This window comes from Amblyomma americanum, chromosome 1 (assembly GCF_052857255.1).
Source record: "Amblyomma americanum isolate KBUSLIRL-KWMA chromosome 1, ASM5285725v1, whole genome shotgun sequence".
In the NCBI taxonomy this organism is placed as follows: domain Eukaryota; kingdom Metazoa; phylum Arthropoda; class Arachnida; order Ixodida; family Ixodidae; genus Amblyomma; species Amblyomma americanum.
In genome coordinates this window covers 46237599-46257342 of record NC_135497.1, presented here as the reverse complement: position 1 = coordinate 46257342, position 19744 = coordinate 46237599, and the positions used below count along the sequence as shown (strand labels likewise).

General features: G+C 46.8%; 1 pseudogene; it reads left to right on the top strand.

The window, feature by feature from the left end:
• The first annotated feature begins 7021 nt into the window (after nucleotides 1–7021).
• Nucleotides 7022–12217, top strand: LOC144131525 (inactive selenide, water dikinase-like protein; annotated as a pseudogene).
• The last annotated feature ends 7527 nt before the right edge of the window (nucleotides 12218–19744 follow it).

Below are 19744 nucleotides of genomic sequence, written 5' to 3'. Positions count from 1 at the left end.
TTGGCTTCATCGGCTATGGCAGCGGGTCCTCCTGCCAGCAGCCTCCTGTTTGGCAGACCCATGCTTGAAGGACAGTCATCCTCGCGGACCCTCCCGGGTAGCCATCTTCGTCCGCAGGAATCTGGTCCAGGCAGATGTTTTGGTGAGTGATGCGGTTGTTGCCCCCATGGAGTTCGTCTGTGTGAGGGTCAGGCTGCGTCGAGTAGATACAGCTGTGGCAGATATACACGTGCGTCCCCGGACACCTTGGGATGCTGAATCCTTGCCGCAGCTGGTCAGTCTCATTGGCGGCGACTGTTTGCTCTGCGGGGACTTCAACACGGCACTCACGCGATAAAGATATCGCAGGGCGGACCATCTTGGCCGTGACCTGGTTGCGGCTCTTCGCGGCACTGGGCTGCATGTCTTGAACACTGGGGTCCCAATGTTTGCCCGTCGAGGGCGCATCCACATATGCATTGACCTGTCCATTGGGTCGTCGTGATGTGTTTATGGATGGCACCCCTCGTCGCACGCTTGGGGTTTGAACCACTTTTCTATCACTCTGGTTCCTAAACTGGGCAAGAAAGTGGATGGACAGATGCAAGTTTTCCACTGAAACAAGTTCCGGGACCACCTCCGCAGTTTCCCAATGCAAGACGCCATCCTGACCCATGTGGCACGGTGTTCTGAGGCGGCCACGGTCCGCTTTGAGGTTCTCCCTAATGAGCCCGTCCCGGATCTCTTCCTCCTCCAGCGTAGAGCACAACGGCGCCGGGCAGAGCGGAGGGCCCTTCGCTCGGACAGGCCTGAGCATTGGATTGAACAGAGCCGGCTGGATGCGACCTGCCGTCGGACCCACAACCGACGCCGCAGAAAGTTAGCGCTGTAGGTGAAACAACATGTATAGGCGCTAACAAAGGGAACTGGCCGGACCGTGCGGTTGGCCGCCGGTCCAACGGGAATCCTGGTACCGCAGTCAACATTTTCATTTTCAATCCTGAGTTTGTGTAGAATAAACACGTAGAAACTATTCCTAGTAAGGCTGTTTAATTCCCAAGTTCGAAGCCATGTTTCCCGGAACGAAGTCTGATTTTAGCTCAGTGAAGTCCTAAAGAACTGGCTGCAGCGCAAATAATACTACGAAATTCCATTGTGAAATCAAAGCCTGTTGGCGGTGTTGGTGTGCAATTGTTTAATTCACACTTTGAGCAGTCCAGTATAGTCGTATCTTCTGTTTGAAATGTAGCTATAGGAAAGCGGTGCCGCAATGGGGTGGGCAAAGCCAACCACTGTGATCTTAGCATGGAAATAAAGCAGCAGCTTAACCACCTTGGTAGGAATCATCGCTTGCTCCGCCTTGCATTGTGTGATGTGCTAAAGAAAAAGTTGGACTGCTTTTCAAATAAGAGGAACATCTCTTGGTTTATTTCTCCCCCTGGCGAGACGTGTGACTACGTAACGCGCGCCTGGTTTTATGAACCAAATTTCGTGCAGGCATGGTAGGTAATGGACACGCAACGTTTGGGTAACACGTAGACGTGCAAGCGAAAAAATCACGGGTGGTTTAGCTTGCTGTTAACCACGAATTACTGTGCACTAGAACCATTAGCCCTGGTTTTGCATGGTTTATATAGACTTTCTATGCTTTTGCTTGGTCTGAACAGGCTTACTTTGGTTGATATATCATATGATGTAAGTTTGCCACATTGCATCATTTTAGACTTGTACTATGGTAGAATTGGTCGTTCTCTACACTCTCAGATACCTAGTAGTCCTGATAAGGCTCCTGGCGCAGAGCGGTCAATCTACATGCCATTGCCCTGCGATGGCAGGTACTGCAATTGGTGGGGCTTGCGACACCTATCTTGTTCGTGAGGAATTCTCGCGACTAATCATTAATTGAACTACCAAGGTGGGCAGTTTGCTCACAATCCGGTGGGAAGCTTGTGATGACGTCACAACGTCACGGGACCAAAGTGGCCCACGTGCTACAAGCAGGCTTCATACAGGCAGACAACCACTTTTCGGCGGTTTGGAGGCTCTATAGCACTAAAATGACTACCACAGGAATCGTCAACTCAAGACTCGTGGACTTAGTGATTACCAATATTCAGCCGAAATGCTACATTATAATGAGCCGCTTGATTTTCCAGTGGCCTGAATGATGTTTTATCTTAAGTTATGGCATAACAGCCTCACTGTAGCGGGAAGCCGGCATCGCACCGTTGGAAAACACTGAAGAAGTAAAAGACTTTTATAGCTGGAGTAGCTGGAACCGAACCTGCGGCGGCGCTAAGAAAACACTTCCGCTGGCCGCTGCTTCAGCCCACTACGCCATTGCCGCAGCATTTTTAAGCATGGTATTTTTTACATTGAAAATATATTCTATATACATTAACTAATTTATTTACAAAGCTTTTAGGAAATGCCACGAAACGCATCGCAAAAAGACAAATAGAGAGAGAGTGAGAGTAAACTTTATAAAATTACGCGGGTGGTTCACCCACCCGCGTAAACCACCCGCGGTTGCTTCACTGCCCATGGCTGAGTTTCTGTTAACCATGCGCTTTAAGTTGTTCGGGGCAGTTCCAAGCCATGTGGAGGACGTTTTAAATCTCTCCGCAGCCCTGATAGGCGTTTATTGGGTATTGCGCGGGCCTGATCGGTCTAAGTTTGGTAGTGTGCGGGATACCATGTTTCGCCATATAGTGGCTTCTTGACGAGTGAGGTCTTTGAGGGGGGCTGCATATTTCTGTGCCTAAGTCGGTGGTAGTCTATGATTTCACCGTATGTTAGTGGAGGCGAAGGCTCGGAGGTGGACGGCGACGGGGTTCGGAATGTATGGCCTAGAGCTAGCCTGTCAGCCGCCTAATTTTCCTCTATCCTTCGTGGGCTGGGATCCACAGGATACTGTGATGGCAGTGGGATTCCTCATGAAGTAGACGGCCACAGAGTACTAGATATGAGGTAGTAGTAGTAGTAAAGACTTTTATTCGACCATAATTTATAGGCCGAGCATGTCGACCGCCTGGGCGACCAGAAGCCGCTGTTCTTCTTCCCCTTCAGCGCCAAGCCAGTCGAGCCAGGTGGTGATGGATAGAAAGGGTGGGGGGAAGGAACCCGACTGCTGAGCAGCCGGGCAATAGAAGAGGCAATGGGCCAAATCCGCATAGATGCAGGGGCAGTTGGGACAGGAAGGGTCCGATCGATAGCGATAGAGGAAGAGGCGGGACGGGGTGATAACTGCATTCATCTGAATGTGCCGAAGAAGGCGAGACTCCGGCACCGTGAGTGATGGATGAGGAGGAGGGTAAAGGCGTTTGTCGAGGCGGAGCTCAAGGTAGACCTCTTTTATGGTGCGGCGAAGGGTGAGCCTCCCACCGTCCTCCGAGGGCTTGGGCCAGGGGATCAACGGTGCCCGGAAAAGTGTGTCGCGGGCGAGCTGATGGGCCAGCTCATTGCCGTCAATCCCTGAATGCCCAGGGACCCAGCGGAGGAAAACGATGGAAGGCTGCAGTGCGGAGACCGCTCGTTCGACCGCCTGTTGGAGAGAAGGGGTCAGGGTGCGTTTCTGTATGTGGTGTATAGCGGCTTGTGAGTCTGAATAGACTGTGTACTCTTGGAGAGAGGGAAGGAGGGCAAATGACTGGAGGGCATGCGCAATGGCGAGGACCTCGAGGGACAATGCGTCTGGAGGGTGTAGATACGGCCCGCTGGTGTGGGTTTCAGGAGAAGGGAGGTGTGGATGGTACAGGGCGTAGCCGCAGGAACCTCGAGGAGCCACGAAGGAGGCATCCGTGTAAGCTACACCCTGGGTATCAAAGAGAGGGGAATGGTGCTGTGCGGCCGCATGACGACGTCCGGCGTGCAGGAGTGCAGGTGTGCAGTCAAGGCCTCTTTTTTACGTCAGAATTGTCTAAGCAGAACCGTTAGCAGTTTCTTGGTTCAGACCTGCGCTTTGTGGACGACCATGTTTGTTGGGGCTACAGCCCAAGATCCGGGAAGCCTCTTTTTAGGTACGAGTCAGGCCACTCGTGGCTAGGGAAGGGTGGTGAAGAGGTGTACTTGTCTCTGGCTAAGGCCAGTAAAGATGGAAACACTTGATGGGTGTGCAATCGCATGCATGACATCAGCTTTACTTAAGTCATGCCATTTCTGCTGAGGACGCATTCTCATAGCAGGTTTCCAAGCTAATGGCAGCTGGGTTCCCACTTGCCCATCTCACCAACCTGTCAGAGCGTCTTTTCACTTGCTCGAGGGAAAGGAACACATACTCGGATGATGCTGATATACCTTACCTCTACAGTATTTCACACAGTCTCAAGAAAGTCTCGGCAAAGTGTAATGTTGCTGTCGTCTTAACAGCTAAGTGCAAGATAAGAGGCTTTTGCGTGGCCATTAAAATAGGCTTGATAAAACTATCGGTAATCATCCACAATGGACAGTGTCACGTATAAAAAGGTTCACCACTTGCAGAAGTAATAAAGTTTATTGTGTTCCACTGCCTTATGGCTGCAACTACTATGGGCAGACAGGCAGATGTCTGATTTTGCACCTGACTGAGCACTTTCAATCTACAGGAGGGAAGGCAAATTCTAATCTGGCACTACACACTCAATCTTTTGAACGCAAATATGAGGATGACCTATCTCTTTGAACGCCTAATTTCCGCAACACATCAGTGGTTTACGGAAGGGAGAAATCTGTCGGTAGATACTTGAGGTTTACTACATCGGTAACGCTAAGGACACGTGTGGCTAAGCTGTGGGTAAACTTTCGCCGTAAGGAATTTGCTTTTTTAGATTCACTAGTATGCCAGTGACTTTCGATTGCATATCCTCCTTTCACTGCTTTGGGGTACTGTGCGCACGCATGTCTTTGCGGATCTTCTTTTGCGGCTTTCTTTCAATAAAATTTCAGTTGTTAGTCCAGCCTCTTGAGCTCATGTCTTCTCCTGTGTTGTGTCTTCTGGCTGGTTTTAAGTTGAGTCAGTACCAGTATCAATATATCTCTATTGGCTACTACCTGATGCTGTCGCTTGTATTTTGCAATTTTAAGTTATAGGCTTTTCAAGAGCGCATCGAATAAAGGCTTTTCCTTTCTTGCAAAGCTGCAAGTTGTGACTGCTTATTTCAAATTTCTTGAAATGCCCTTCGTTGAGATCTGGCTGTGTACATGTGCCTCAGGTGCTTGGTTTTAAACATTTTGCCTCTCTGAGAAGCAGCGCTGGCATTCGATGACTGTAATTTTCTGACTAGCTAATTGATGACTAGCTATTTTCTGTTCAGAACAGTGCAGCCACTCAACAAGGCTGCCATTTATGTCATGATGGAATTAACGATTTTTCATTGTACCAGCATTGAAATGAACATATTATGTGATGCAGGATATACTTATTGACTGTTTTGTTCCATGCTTCTGCTGTTTTATAAAATTGCAGTTCTTGAATCAGTCATTGGTGAGAGAATACCTCTGGCATTCAGTGAACTCTGTTCAGTCTGTCGTGCCTAAAATTCACTAGTGACGTGACACATAAAGTAAGTGATGTTTCTAGTTCAGTATCCTTTAAACAAAAAAAAGTGGTAGGGGTTTAACGTAGTTAAACCAAGTACACGTGTGAAAGCAGGGGACACTTAAGTGCCACTCTGAGGGGTTTAGTAGGATAATGCCCATATAGGCAGAGGTGGTAATTCTCTACTTAACATTCATAGATGGCGGCGTACCACTACTAGCGCAGTGGCGCAGCGGTTAAGGGATGTGCCACTGCATTGACAGGTGTCTGTTTCTATCATAGCCACCGGTAGGGATCGTGCGACTCATGTTGCTCTTCCCGAGCAACCTTTTGCGGCCAATCATTATTTTGACTGCCACGGTGGACAGTTTTCTCACAATCCAATGCGCAGAATGTGATGTTGCCACAAGCTTATGTGACCTAGGTGGTGAGATGCCCTCCTCCCAATGGCTACAGTTGGCGCGATGCTTCTCCAAACTTACCTGAGCTTCATCCTATTGGCTGCAGCTTGCGTGATGCTGCTCCGAACTGACCCGAGCTTGGGATAGTACAAGCACAAGGCAAGATTCTTGCTAGGGGTTGGTACATGTGGAATAGTGCTTTCGCACTAAAAGCATGAGGGAGGGACAATGGCTGTCAGTGACTGAAATATGACAGTGAGATGATATTAATGTTGATAAATATCCAAGTGTACTTAAGTTTTACAAACTGAACACGGACGCTCAAGTAGCTGTGCTCTGGTTTACAATACACACCGATTAATAATTAATTAAAGAGTTTACTAGCTGAAGACATGCGTGACACTCTCTTCTGGTACAGCAGAATGACTAAACATTTACAGATGTGTGGCCAGCTTTATTCTGGTGTTTGGATATAAAGCTATTACACTTTCGGGTACAAGCCGGTAGACTGTTTCTTTCCTTTTTGTCTGTCCCAACATAGTATTTGTGTTGGATTATGAATGATCTTCCCTTTCAGTACAAATTTAGCCTCACATTTAAACACTCTAGACAATAAAGTTTTTGCTTGCACTTTTTCTTCTTTCAAGTCATGATTTAGACATTAGAATACATAGATCACCACCTGGTACTCACCTGTGACTGCTAAATTTATAACTGAATTTCTTCTTGGCCCTGTTTAAGTTTCAGTTTCATCAACCAAATGATGGGTGTGACAAGTAGGACACATGAGACACGAAAAGAACGGCAGTTTAACTGCTGATATGTTGCTTGTTGTCATTCCAGCTCTTGAAGCAAGCTGGTTTAATTGTTTTAGTGAATTAAAACTATGTATCAGCATTTATATTACAGGTTTTTTTTTCGTGCCTCATGCTACCTAAGTGTGAACCCCATGTCTCAGCACTCGTTCGGTTGATTAAAGTGAAATATCATGAAAGAAGAAATTAAGATACAAATTACTTATTGCTAATAGTTGTCCACATGGTGGCATAAGTATTCTAATGTTTAACGCATCATTTGAAAGAATAAAACGAACTAATGCTGGGTGTCTATAGTTCTCTAAGTCATAATGGGAACAAAACCCAACACTGATGGTGTGCGGACAGTTTAACCTCATTGAAGACATTTTGGGTGCCTTGTACAGTGCTTTTAAATGTAGTAACTCTGATAACTTCCCTGAAAATTTCCCTTTCTTCAAGAAGCTGCCCATAACAACCTGACTAATATACATATTTTTTTTTCCATTCAGACATTGGCATGGATTCCAGTGGTGTGCCCCTTGGAGATTCTGGTTATTCTCTGGTTCAAACTATTGATTACTTCTATCCATCTGTTGAAGACCCCTACATAGCTGTAAGTGTTCAACATTGTAAAAAAATGCTTACCTGCATTTAGTAACCTGGTGGCAGATTGTATACTCGAACTTCAACATCACAGTGCTCTGCTGTCACTTCAGTCAACTGTACAAAAAATACTAAGTGTTATTTTTTTGCAGAAAGTTATGTGTCTGTAGTTTTAATACCAGGCGATAAAACGAAACAAAGCAGCATTAAATATATATTCTTGTAGCTGTAAGAGTATCACCAAACTTTTTCTATAATCTGAGTTTCTAAGTGCTAAGTTTGTTCACTTATTGGCTAGTCTGGATAACAGGTCACTTACTGAGCAGTCTTATTTGGCTCAAAACCACACTATAATTATACTTTCTATAAGCGTGTAAATAAATCTGATTGTAACGATGTGTCAATACGATAGCAGCGTTTGTTACCTTACGTCGGCGGTTGTTCTAGAGCCAGCCAGCAGCGCGCGCTCAGCGATAGCACTGCCGCTACTGCGTTGACACATCTTCGTTGTTACACAATAATGAATCAAATAGGTGACAGGCCTCATGTTGGTGTCCTTTGCTGGCACCATGTGTACAGGATGTTTTCTTATTCATTGTTTTTGTTTGTTGCAGGGAAAGATAGCGTGTGCCAATGTGCTGTCTGATCTTTATGCACTTGGCATGACCCACTGCGATAACGTGCTGATGGTAATGGCTGTCAGCACTAAGCTCACTGAAAGTAGAGGGACATTGTCGTGCCTCTTCTCATCAGGGGGAGTCAAGGTAGGATCGGCCCCTGCTGCAGTAAAGCCTAACATGTTTGCATCAATGTTTTGAGGTGTGTGTAGGCCATGGCTGCCTATCAGAGCTAATGTGAGTGTGAGGGCACTAGTTGTGTGAGCTCTCAAAATTTGAATGCAGTCTCAGATTTCTTTTTCAAGTTCGTGCGCTTAGCATGGTGAAGAGATAACTTGAGAGAAGATCTACAAGAGATGTCCATGTCAGACAGCAGCTGTTCAAGTGTTTCAGCTTTTAACTCTTTTCACTGCCTGAGGTCATGCCCCAGTACTGAAGTGATAAGCATGGTGCAAATAGCTTAAATGGCATTTGTTTCTCCACAGGACTTGGCTGAACAAGCAGGCACAAGGGTCACAGGAGGGCAGACTATGCTCAATCCTTGGCCTATGATTGGTGGTTTGGCATCATCAGTCTGCAGAGTCTGAAATCATCTCGTGAGTGCAGTAATCGTTTGTCTTTTTTTTTCTTTTTCCAATGAATTAAGTTTTCCATGCTATTTTTGTCTGTGTTAGCATTTATGAAATGCAAAATGTGAGCATTTGAGGCTCTGTCTGTTGGGTACTATGATGAATTTTTCCAGCATGAGCGTCGTTTTCAAAGTTCAGATAAACCTTACTTAATACCCAAATAATCACCACACTGATGATGTAGTTTGCCCGTGGAAATACCTGACTGTACAGGCAAAGCTCATAATTTGAATTTCTGGATAATTCGAACTGTACGACTGGGTCTGGCCATGCTCCACTGGGTCTGTGTGAAACAAAGCCCATTAATTTGTTAATTCGAACAACCACCACCATGCCTGGAGGGCGGGTGACGCGGTGAACCAAGAAACATTCCCACTAGGCTTCACCACCTCTTTGGAGAAGTGGGCAGGGTTAAAATGGCGTGAGAGGCTGGGTAAACGGGGGAGGGGTTTCTCTCTGTGCTAGTGGTAGCAACTAACTGCATTACCTCTGAGCCGGCTTGCTTGTATGGGTTGGTCTCGAATGATTCAGTAGCTTGCTGTGTTGGGATTTGCTGTTGAGAAATTGATCACATGGCCAGCGACGAGATGCTTACAGTGAATCAGACATGTCGCAGTGTCTCCAGCACTCCAAATCCGAAACCATGCGGTCGTGCGCGAAACGACGACGTGTGCCAAACGAATGAGTTGGAGCTTGGCTGATGTTTGCTGTGTGTATTTGTCTCGGTTTTTCAGTGCCCTTTGCATGTGATTGGTTGCGGCCGGAGCAGTCAACCTACACGGTGTACCGCATTTAGAATTGTCTTCCGTTTGCGGTAATTACTGTGCCAAAATGCTTGAAGAGAAGGTTGGAACCATGCATGAAGTCAATGCCAGAGCATTATCGAAGCAGGATATCACCAAAAAGCACACTCATTGGTTTGGCAGTGTGCGCCTTGAGCCAGGGGAGGCTGCAAAATCGGGCAATATACGTGTGGTCGCTCGGTTTACCTTTGCTTGTCGACTTCAATGCTTACGCAACCTCGCGACTCACAAGTGTGAATTTGAAAGTCACAGAGGTTGCACTATATGGTTTGGTCAAAAAGCGCCAGACGTGAGACGGTAGTTCTTTTGACCATGCTCAGTGGTGGTTGTATGCCTTTTGCAACTTCAGTGGGGCCCTCCGCTGCGGTAGTTTGGATGCACTGAATGCTATGCACCTCTTCAGTTTTGAAGGTGAAAAAACGCCTTCAGATAAAAGGTAGGAGGTGATGAAGGAATACTTTCGGACAATGAAATGGCTAATCTCGCTACCCGACTGCTTCCCAAATGCATATTCTGTTCACTTTTGTTTGTTCGAACTTCAGTCAATTTGAACCGTCGTCCCCATCGAGTTCTTATTAACGAGCTTTCACTGTACTGTACAATTCACTTTTGCACAAGTTCAAACCATGTCTTATTGGAATTGTGGTCATTATATCAAGTGCTATCCCGCACCCACCAAAGATGTTCTGATACTATTTTGCACTCCACTAAGTCAACGCTGATGCTTTTTGCAAGTAGAGTACTTGTAGCAAAGGCCCAGCAGGTCAGTCGCATAGACAGTGAAATTTTGAAAATGGCAATATAATGTAAACAGAAAAAGAATTGCAGCAAAAACCTTTGAACATATGCCTTCCCCCAGAGCAAAGAATGACAGCAATAGTAATGCTATGCCTGTCTCAACGTTATCCTTTTAGAAGGTTTGCTACAGAAGTAGTCACTGCGTCATTAAAGGCAAGCTATTTCAGAACAACAGGAAAGGCCCTAGACAAAAACTGGAATGTTCATCAGCCTGGCCATTTAACCTAATTGCTAAATGTTATGCTCCCTTTACAGGCCAGACAATGCACAGCCTGGAGACGTGCTGGTACTGACCAAGCCCCTTGGCACCCAGGTGGCAGTGAACGCTCCCCAGTGGCTGGAGAAGCCGGAGCGCCATGCTTAGCTGGGCAAGGCTGGCATCAGTGAAGAAGATGTACGCAGGGTCTACCTCCATGCAATAGACTCCATGGCACGTCTCAATCTCAATGGTTGGTGCTGATTTGTTCGTGTCTGCAGTTTTTTTTAGTTGCCTATTTGCTTATGTGCTTATTTACGGCAGTCTCTGCAATGCCTTCCTGAGGTATTGTAGAGGTGAAACATGTGCACTCACAGAAAGAGAGTGGACAGATACTAAAGTGCATACAAACTGTGAGCAATGCTTTAAGAAGGTGACAACAAAATAGTTGATAATTGAAGTACAGCGCAGTGGTCAGGGCAACAATAATAAATTCGTGTCCCATGATGAAGACAGCTTCCACTACAGTAATCGTAACATAAATAATGAGATGAGATATGGTATAGCATTGAAAACGAAAAGTGCAGGACATTAGTGCAAACAAATAAAAAGAAGCTCCAAGAATTTGATCACGCACTTTAGGAGATGTTGCTGCACTTGGTAGATTCTGCAAAATATGCGAGAGCAAAGGACATCATGGCATGTAAATGCACAAAGAAATTGGGGAGTTCATTTGGAGAAAAAGAAGGGATGGGCTAGCAGGGAGAAGGATTAAAAAGGCAGAAGTGAAGAAGATAAGTTGTGAAAAGATGAACGCAAGAAGAGTGATGCTGTCGCAGCTAGGCAAGAGGTGGGAGAAAAGGAAAGTCGTCTTGTTGAAATATTGGTTAAGGGCCTGAGGCTTCCCCCACCACCAGTTGTTTGTTTTCTGTTGTGAAGCATCCAATCCTTGTGGCTGTCTCTTTACTACCACAGCCGTTCAGTCCAGTGTTATGCCAACAAATAAGGAAAAGAAAAAAGAAAATAATTAAAGTCGTGTCTGGATAGTACAAACAAGGATACAGGTTAGATTAGATTGGAAAACACTAACCTTGAGAAGGTGGTGGGGCTGGGAAGTACTGTATTTGGCCCATCTGGTTTTTGCTTCCTTGTTTATTACATGGAAATATCTTAGCTTGTTAGCAGCCCATGGGAAGGGGGACAGTGATAACCTGGCGACCAACATTAAAGACTGCAGTAATTGAGTTACTACCACCTTACAGGGTATGCTGGTAGTATCTGTGCAGTCTCACATTTTGCAAGTGCAAGTATGTGTGTTCCACTTACTAGTACTTCACTGTCTGCATGCAAGAAGGCTACCACAAAATTGCAGACTTTTGACGAGGAAAACTTTTCATTTTGATCAAAGCAGGTCTTTATCAGACCAGCTACATTTCTTTCCTTTTATATCATGAAATGAGAGGCATTGTACGACTATTCATCAGTTGTGTATTTTGTGACCAAGTGAGCATTGACTTTCACTTCACTCCTGCTTGTGCAGAAACTGTGTTAAAACAAATTTTTTGCCTTTGTTGTTCCAGGAGCTCGGCTGATGCACAAGCATGGCTGCCACGGTGCTACAGGTGTGACAGGCTTCGGTCTGCTCGGCCACACCCAGAACTTGGTGCAGATGCAGCAGCGCTCAGTGCGGTTTGTGATCCACACGCTGCCCATCAGAGCCAATTTCCTGCCCTGCTGGCCGCCACGGGCACCTCCTTCAAACTAACGCACGGGCATTCGGCCGAGACCTCTGTTGAGCCACTGACTGACAATCAGTCGAATTTTTTTTCTCTATTGTAGGATTTCCTTCTCATGTCTTTCACAGCTTCTTGAAAATAGATACAACACAATTTTTTAAACTTTCACCGTCAGGAAGTGCTAAAATGTATGCAGAGTTTAGAGTTACATGAAAGCGATGATGTTCCTGTCGGAAATCCCCAGTTGTTCCTTGGAAAGATATGTTGTTGTCTCCTTTTGGGTGAAACTCTTTTCAGATTTTTTTAATGTAATTCAGATGCTTTGCTCTGAGTAGTACCAGGAGAAAAGTAAACAAAATTGACAGGACAATCATGAAACCTGATGCGAGAACGCTGTAATAGCAGTTGGATTTTCGCTCAGTGATTACTTTGATGCTTTTACTTTAAAGAATGCTTTTACTTAAAGCCGAGTGCAACAGAATTTTTCTAGAGGGTGTCTATGTTGGCGGCCCCCTAGCTAGTGGGGCATGGTGAGGCTGTGGCCGGTTGGGGATGCTTCTGGAGGGCAGCTGACTTTCCCACTGTCTCTTTGGATTTGATTTTACTGTTGCTCTTTTTGCTCTGCTGCTGCATGGGCTTCTGGTGTGTGGAGGCAGGCAACGGGTTGGTGATGGATGCGTGGTTCTTGTGGAGGGTGGAGTAGGGAGGTCTCTGGCACTTGTCGAGGCTTCACATAGAGAAAATTTCTTGTCTTCACACAGATAACGCTGCCCTTAGTACAACTGTAGCCAAAAATTTTTTTTTTACTTAGCAATGCGAACTTCCTGGAAACGGCAATAAATGGCAACAGCGACATGGCGTGTGTCCTTTCCACACGCTCTTTGATAAATCAGAGCATAGCGACGGATTCATCGCGTGACTTAGTATCTTGGATCACCCACCGGACACCCAAGATGCAATGAACAAGTTAAAGCATCATTTGGGGTGTTTTCTCAAAATCTCTTGCCAATATATTAGCATAGGAATTTATTTATTTATTTTATTTATTTATTTATTTATTTCAGTACCTCCAAGGCCTCTGGGGGCATTAGTGGAGAGGAGTGCATGAAAAATATATAATCATAACACAGGAATTGCAGCAATTTTGCGGCAATACAGGAATTGTGGTAAAACAGCAGCAATTTCATTTCAAGTTTATTTCATAGGTTGCACTCGTAAAATTTATGGCGTTAGTGAGTTACAAGTTTCCTGTTTTCCTTTCTCATGTGGACTGCTGATGTGCCTTCCAAAGGAGAATGCCGAAGGATCGTGCAAAGAAATTGAGCAGCAGGCGGGATACCCAGCGTGGATCATAGAGGATGTTGTTGAAGGGGAGCGGGTAGCAAGGCTGACGGACTCTCTACGCGTGCTCGAAGTGCCTTCAGCCGACAAGGAGTCCTAGCTTTGGTAACACAGGCTTGTGAATAGGGGACAGGGAAAGAATTGGTTGTGAGGAAGGTTTCCAGCCTTGCAAGGAGTTTTGAAAGAGTGAGCTGTGATGTTTTTACTGATGGGGTACCTTATGGCTGTCATATGCAACTACGAATGCCACATACACGAGTGGCGACAGCTTTGGTCTTATGCTGCATGCCACTGACATGAACGTTAGCTAAATGGACTCCAAACAAACATTTTGTGTTGTGTTAGTGATATTTTATGCGCTTTATGAGCACACCAATATTTTTGTTAGTCATGAAAGATAGTCTTCTACAAGCATTCGTTATGTAAAATATTTTCCCCTTTTATCATATAGTAGTGGTTTTGATGGTTTGTTCAGTTAAGAGACTGGCTGTTCCTTGAAGAGACCTTCATGAATCTGTGCTGACTGAATATTACGGTGGTGTGGAGGATGGTTTGTCTCCCGTGGGCATCTCTCACAGCCTCTCATTGCTAAGCCTCAGCCATTTGCCATGCATTGGGAATAAAAATATTTTGCAAAAATTCTGGCTCTTGTCTTTGCTGAGAGTGTGTGTGGGCACACTGAAGCTTTACCCATCAGTATCATTAAGAGCAGACATTACTTAGCACCATTAGATACAGGTTGCTTCATCCAATTTTATGTAAAACGACTTTTGAATTGAATTTTTGTGAAGACCTAATTTGCTCGTTTTGTCACGACTCATATAAACAGCACATTGCAAGAAATTGCTCCCCTGAATAATGTGGTTAAAAAGAGCGCTAAGGAGCTTGTCACTTATCCTTTCCAAAATTTATTCCTTTCCAAAATTTATTCCTCAGGACTTTACCTGATTTTGTGAAATATTAAGCTTGAGGAAAATTACTTGTTTACAGCATCTCATTTCGGAACATGAACATTGTGCTTGGTCCAGTGTCTACTTTGGGTTCTGCACATGTCAACAGTGCATATAGCGCTCCTGCACATTACTGCGTGGTGGACGTAAATGTTAGGCAATGCAGCATGCTGTAACAAGACAGATTCAAACCAAACTGCACATGATGCTGCCATCAGTGAGAGTAACAATGGGAACTTCGGTTGCAAGTGCATTAAACACTTGAAGGTTCCCATATCTGATCATGGGCTTTGGTTGCTGTAGCATGTGGCGTTGTCTTTAGCGCTGTCTTGTTGCCACTGCACGCCCCAAGTGATTGTGACGAAGCTAGCGCAAGGCGCCGGCTACGTGCAAGGAGTGGTCGCGTGATCATAGGTGAAGTCCATGGCTCTGTTTAACAGCTAGCACTTTAAACGTTTTGGACGCGGCGTGGCCTTCCTTCCGTTTGCCCCATGGCATGCTGCAGCAATGAGCTCCCGAGACTCTTCGATGCCTGCTGCTTGTACTTTGATGCAGGTGTCACAGTGCACGGCTATCAGGAAACCTCTTTCTTCCTTTCTTCTTTCACTCCCTCCTTTATCCCTTCTCTGAGGGTGTGGTGCAGGTGTCTGCCAATATGTGAGACAGATACTGCACCATTTCTTTTCCCCAAAAACCAATTTCATTTTCATAGTGGTTAGGGGTGTTCCGCTGCTAAGCTTTAGGATGGGGGATGAAAAGAAAATTTTGTTTTTTGAAAGGATAGCGTACCATCTCGGTGAACACCTCAACCCTGTGGTGAACACCTCAACCCTGCCGTGGGGAACGGCAGAAAGTATATAAAGAGTGAAAGAAGGAAGAGAGAGGTGCCGTAGCAGAGGCTGCCTGATAATTCAGACCTGGCGGGGTACTTTAATGTGCACTATAAATTGCCACTTGTTATACGGGACATGAACGTTTGAGTGCAGTGAGGCCGTGCAGGGGCTCAAGGACCTGTGTGTCCTAAATGTTTTGTAGCGGGAGCTACACTAGGCTACCAGTCGAGCATTTCGTGGTACACGCGAGGGGAAAGTTGTGCGTATGCGCCGATACCATGTTACATGGGAGAGGCCAATTGTGCTCATGCGCCGTTACCATGGCAACCGTGAAGCAGTGAGTGGCTTCATCGCTGCTCTCCCTCCTTTATTCCTTCCCTTATGGCTCGGTTCAGGACCACGTACCATCGGCAAGGACCGTATGCCTTGCTATGTGTAACAAAATTTTCTTTTCTACAAATCATTACATTTTGACTTAATAATTCTTTTTAATCCCCACATTAATATTATTAGTATTATTATTTATTTCGAAATCAAAACTCTTGTCCTTTCTCTGCTCATGAGGTAGAATCTACCGGTGTTGCATTGCCGCGTGTTTTTCGTTTTTAATAACTGAGTGCAGGCGAACAGCCACCCGATTCTTGGCCGATCCCCCAGTGTGGGCATGTGCTATCCTTTGATACTTTGATAGGCTAACAACAATGACATATAAACTCGTATGACATCACAATCATCATCATCAACATTTTCATACACACGTAGAACGGCTGCTGCCAAGAACGCTCGCACGTTGTGTCACGGCAGCTGGCGGATTGCGGCCGCTAGGCCTATCGCTTGTTCTCTGGATGGTCCTGTGCTCAAGCCTTCCTGGCTGCGCTAAGGCCCTGTCACGACCGGCGCCGGGTGGCCAGCCTTGCGTTATTTTGCTCTTAAAGAAGCTTGAGTTCAACGAGGGATCTTTGTTTTGCCTAAGGTGAGTAATTTTTGCTCCGCGACAGCGGCGCCCTTTATCGCGAATGCCTATTTAGTCTTGCGTGGAAGACTGCTCGCGCCAGCTGCAATGACCGCACAGTTTTCTTTAAAATATGCCACCAGAAAACGTGAGGCCAGTAGGACTTCGAGATGCATTGCAGCGTCCCGACAGCGTTCGTCTTCTGTTAGACACGCAGCACGTTTGTGGCTCCCGTTTCCCACTTACGTGCAGCGTTCCGAGCATGTCGCTCTGCCTCGGCTGCATCTATGACCCTTCCACAACGAGTCTTATGTGCCACTTCGCCTGTGGTAGCTCTATCATTACTGCTGCGGTTGGTACTGCACAGGAACGCAGAACGCTGCGTCGTCCAGTCACAGCAGGTTATCTTGGGACGCGTTTGTACCCGGTGTGGTGGCTCAGTGGTTAGAGCGCTCGGCTACTGATCCGGAGTTCCCGTGTTCGAACCAGACCGTGGCGGCTGCGTTTTTATGGAGGAAAAACGCTAAGGCGCCCGTGTGCTGTGCGATGTCAGTGCACGTTAAAGATCCCCAGGTGGTCGAAATTATTCCGGAGCCCTCCACTACGGCACCTCTTATTTCACTCCCTCCTTTATCCCTTCCCTCGGTTCAGGTGTCCGCCGATATATGAGACAGATACTGCGCCATTTCCTTTCCCCAAAATACCAATTATTATTATGGGACGCATTTGTCGTTGTTTATAGCCCTTTTTGTGACTTCTTTTGTTGCCCCGAGTGATTAGGACCAAGCTAGCGCGAGTCGCCGGCTATGGGCAAGGAGTGGTCGCGTGATCGTCGGTTAGGTCCATGACTCTTCGCTTTAAAAGCTAGAGCTTTAAAAGGTACTGGACACGGGCGGCCTCCCGTCCGTTTACCCTGCGGTGTGCTCTAGCAACGTGCTCCCAAACGAGCTGTCCACGAGATTTTCTTCGATGCTGTTGCCTGTACTTTGATGCTGGTGCAGCTGCGCACGTGATATCAAAACCCATCTGCTGCTGTGGCTTATTGATTATGAAGAAAACTATTAAACCTTACGCCCCTAATCCGGGGCAGGGATAGTGCACTGACATCGCCTTAGCGTTTCGCCTCCATCGAAACGCTTAGGCGCCCGTGAGCTTTGCGATGTCAGTGCACGTTTAAGATCCCCAGGTGGTCGAAATTATACCGCAGCCTTCCACTACTGCACCTCTTTCTTCCTTTCTTCTTTCACTCTCTCCTTTATCTCTTCCCTTAGGGCGCAGTTCAGGTGTCCACCGGTATGTGAGACGTATACTGCGCCATTTCCTTTCCCCAAAAGCAATTTTCATTTTCATAGTGGTTACAGTGTGCCGCTGCTGATTTCTAGGACGTGGGATGGAAAGAAAGAAAAATTGCGGGGGGGAAGGAAAGGTAGGTTAAATCTCTGACATATCGGTGAACACCTCAACCCTGCAATGGGGAAAGGGAGAAAGTAGAGAGTGAAAGAAGAGAGAGAGGTGCCTTAGCAGAGGGCTCCTGATAATTCAGACCTCGCGGGGTACTTTAACGTGCAGTATAAATTGCCACTTGTAATACTGACATTGGCAAAACGTATATATGGAGAACAACCTATGCTTGCAGTGCTCAGAACATGTGTCAGTCAGGCATCGATAAAGGAGTGAGTGAAACAAGTAACTGAGAAAAAGGTGGCGTAGCGGAGGGCTCCGCCAGCAAGCTCGGCAAGCCGTGGCATGTCTTTTTATCTTTCTTCATTCAATTTCACATTCCTGCCTACGCACGCCCATGCGGCTCCATACTGCGTCTTTCCTTTCCTCCTTGTCCTCCTCGCAATTCCAGCTAGGGCTGCTGCTAAGTCCTGCACAGCAATACGAGAAAGTTACTGTGCACTTTCCTCAAAATACGCAGCCGTGCGCACGTGCCCGCATTCGAATGCCGCGTTAACGAGGTGTGTGGTAGTCCACGTCGGATATTGCGAAAGGTGTGTGCTGTGGGGTGCTCGGATATTCGCCATGCCGGCAGAAGTGAATATTTACATTCCGACGGGAAAGTCGAAAGCATCGTGATATCGAGCTGAACAAGAACACACCGTTAGCGGTGGCGAAGACGGAACTACTGAACTACTTCGACCGATATGCCGGCGCCGTTGGTCGACCACGCGGCCATATCTATCGGAAGAAAGAGAGTGTTGAAAGAATTCGTATGCCGGGGGTGGGGGAGGGGCAGTCGGCTTCCGCTGAAACCCGTAAGCATAGCTCTACAATTTTATTTATTGGAATGTACGTTGGCATGGCCCACCCTGCCAGGTGGCAGTTATTGGTTGATCGCGGGAGGTTGTTCAGCCAATGAACGCTGCGGCCTATTGCTGCAGTGCCGCGTGTCTGCCACAACGTTGTCAGCGCTAATTATTGCAGTCCACATCTCTCTAACCACCGCCGCGTACCTCAAAGCGCGAATGAGGTGTCCACTGACCCATAGAGCCAGCTATGCGCCTTTCCTTTCCTCAAAATCAACGTAGACTTCGATGTCAGTGGCAACGCTAATGAACAGCTTTGTATATCCTGGATTAGCTAAGCAAATCCTCGGCCAAATTTTTTGTGCTGCAAAGAGTGTGAACAAATGCTAATCTGAGCCTTCATGAATCCTTGCCCTTTTGAAACTGTAGCAATGGAAGCAGCGCCAGGCAGGAGAGGTAGTCGAACCGCAAGGCTTGTTAGAATTTAGCGGCGCCCTGCTCGATGACAAGATCTCCGGTTCGTTGCTCGGGCTCATGCCAATGCAGACGAAAGTGGGAAAATGGTCTCAAGCTATGATTTCGGCGCTCACTGACTATGCGCTACGTAGCTGTTGTTCCGAACCACTCCATTGCGATGAAGAGCCGTAATCAACTAAGTCCTTGCGATTCTCAACGCGCTCGTCCTTCATCGGAAGGACGGTGCTGGCCCATAATAGACCTATTGCCCCTTGACGTATTTCTGGCCTACAAGCTTTTCATTCATCCGAAGCTTTCCGCGGCGGTGTGGCGCCGTTGTCGGCCCTGGGCAACCATTGGCGAGTGGGGCTGCTCGTGTTTTTAATTCATTCTAAGCATACCGATGCGATGCCGAGGTGCCCATGTGTTCGTTATTCACCCGAAGCACTTCGCTGCGGTGCAGGCCCGTAATCGACCTAGGCATGATGTTGCCCTGTACGGTAATCTTTCATCGAAAGCACTCCGCTAAGGTGCCGGCCTGTAATCGACCTATACCACCTAAACATGCTGCCTCGCGTGTTCGTCATCCTTCGGAAGCGTTCCGCTACGGTGCCTTGCTTAGGCCACCTAGACATAGCAGTGCCCCACGTGGCAGTCGTTCATCCGAAGCACTACGCTCCGATGCCGTTTCGCAGTCTACGTAGGCCTTAGACCTTGGTAGGTCACCTCCCTGATCGATGGAGACTACTTGGAAGAAAAGAACCCTCATCCGACGCGCCGATTGCCCAACTTTCTGGTGCAAGAATCCCGATACCCTCTGGTTTTTGCAGAAGTCATATAGGGCGTTTTGCGAGATGTTCGTTGTTCGTCAATTGGCTAGACCCCTCTG